This window comes from Triticum aestivum, chromosome 6A, assembly GCF_018294505.1.
Source record: "Triticum aestivum cultivar Chinese Spring chromosome 6A, IWGSC CS RefSeq v2.1, whole genome shotgun sequence".
Lineage (NCBI taxonomy): Eukaryota > Viridiplantae > Streptophyta > Magnoliopsida > Poales > Poaceae > Triticum > Triticum aestivum.
In genome coordinates, this window is record NC_057809.1 from 23812287 (window position 1) to 23814788 (window position 2502).

A 2502-nucleotide genomic window follows, 5' to 3' on the forward strand; every position below is an offset into this window, starting at 1 on the left:
GCTACCTGGGCAAATCTGCCATCCTGGAAGAAGGATCCAGGTATGGCTTGAATCAAACTAGATTCAAATTTATTTGGAAGAAGTCCATTCTGAACCTTGAGCTAGTAGATGTTAGCTAAAGTAAACCCAAACTCCAAATCCTGGTCATTGGCATCCTGAACTATTAAATCTCGGTCTAAATCAAACCGTGAACATGCTTTTCATAGCAGAAAACTAAAATCTTAAATTGCTAACGAAACAAACCCTTTATAGAGTAATTATGTTCCTGGTCGTTGGTCGGGATTCTGAGTTCCTGGACATGAATCTGGTTCAGAAGGCTGAACCAAACAAACCCTTTAAGAAAAGGGTTTTTATCATTTCTGCCATTAGTTGTATCCCACTACTCATTTTTGCCATTAAAAATTACAACTACTCAAAAATGCCATCGATTCGTGAGATGCTAACTCAAAAATGCCATTAGATATCTCAAAAATGCAATCATTCCGTTAGATGTTTGCTCAAAAATGCCATTAGACACTGCTATTTTCACGTCAAACCCGTCGACCATGTTATATGACAAAAATAAGTCTAGACCCACATGTCAGTTCTCTCTATCTCACAATGATAAGTGTGGCCCCACTTGTCAGGAGTAACCAAGCGAATAATTTTACAGGAAAATAAGAACGTTGTTGGGAACAAGTGGACCCCACACTTTATTGTAGTGAGATAGAGGGAGAGCTGGCATGTTGGTTCATAGGTATTTATGTCATTATAACATGGCAAAAGAGATTTGAGATCACAATAATGGTGTCCAGTGGCATTTTTGAGCATGTGTCTAACGAAGCGATGGCATTTTTGAGCAGTTGAAATTCCTAGTGGCAAAACTGAGTAGTGAGACACAACCGGTGGCATAAATGATAAAAACCCTTAAGAAAAAGGGTTTCCACCCGCTTTATAGATAAAGCATTACTGAACAACCGAATCCTGCCGATACACACACACACAAACGCATCACACACACCCAAGGCTGGATACAAGGATGCTGATAACAGCAACACTACCCCAACAAAATCCTAGCCAACATTAGATGAACATAATAAGCACTACTACGAAGATGTCGGGGCCCTCAACCGTGGGCGGGCCACCGCGAAGAGGAGAAGCCGTGTAGGACGAACAATAAGCTCCAAAGCGACGCCTTCAGCAAGGGAACGGCACCATCGTGTCGCCACCGCCCAATTCCAGGATTAGAGTTTCCCCCGGAGCACTCCGACGACAAATGAGATGCCGTGACGGCGCCTTCAAGAAGGGGACGACGCTAGAACGCCGCTGCCGTCGGCCTGGCAAAGTAGAACGGGTTTTCACCCCGGCCAACACTCATCGTCACCGGATTGGCTGTGTGTAATGGCCGACTGTAATTTCATTTCGCATAAAAGCTAAAGAAAACAAAAAGACTAGGTGTCATGAATAAAAGTTACAGTAAGCATTGTTCAAAATGAGTATGTATTAAAAGTAGTTCAAAATCTGCACAACTCAACGTTTCTCTGATGGGCTGGGCTTTGGTCATTCGCGTGCCCAGCTACATGGGCCAAGGACCCTTCTTCGATGCTCTGCTCTCTGCTCGAGGAAGCGCAGCACTGCATGCCTGCTTTCTAATTAGTCCCACCTCGCTAGCTTAGGCAACACTATACCCGTTTATATGGCGAGACACGGCTATTTGTAGCACGACCTTACTTGAACAGGATCTATTCTATAGGCTCATACCGCTGCATCCTTTACCAATAAGGAGGCAATCACTTCAGTCTGGTTGATGCATTCTGACCTCTGGGCCAGAGCCTAATTAACAGCCAGGATCACCTAATGGGTGCAGGGTGGCTTGGAGGTTGTCTGACAGACTACAGAAAAACTTTTTGTTTTTTGCAACTCCTTTCATCAAGTCTTTTTACCTTCTGGCAACCAATTCTCTACACAAAATCTTTTTGTTTTTTGCAACTCCTTTCATCAAGTCTTTTTACCTTCTGGCAACCAATTCTCTTGGAAACTATGCATGACTCATTTCTACAATAGATCTAGAATGCAGGTACATTTTCATCTCTTTTGAACTTGTTTAAACAACAAATCTCCCTCCTTAATTACACATCTGAAACTATGTATTACAATATTAGTAGTGCCAGTGAGATAAGATGCACCCACTTTATTTTTAGCTGCACTAGTACTAGTCACTAAAAAAATATCCGAAAGGTAACAGAAGCCCACTGACCACTTGCATGATCCATACACATATCTACACCTGTTCCTGGAGATCGAACGCGGAAATATTTTGCTTCACGGCTCAAGCTTTTATACAACACCTACCGGTCCATTGATCACATGCTTTCCTTCGTTTGTTGCCGAGGCCGATTCGGCGTCTTTATCCGACACGACGTGTCATACTGCATCCAGTGTGCAAAGTAACCAAGATTCAGCTAGTGATTCTCTTACTACAAGTCCAGCGGATGATCGTCTGAAATATGCCACCGCTGAGAG

At 43.2% G+C, this 2502-nt stretch overlaps 1 pseudogene; it reads left to right on the forward strand.

The window, feature by feature from the left end:
* The first annotated feature begins 1700 nt into the window (after positions 1-1700).
* LOC123132885 (uncharacterized) lies at positions 1701-1873 on the forward strand (annotated as a pseudogene).
* Positions 1874-2502: the final 629 nt, after the last annotated feature.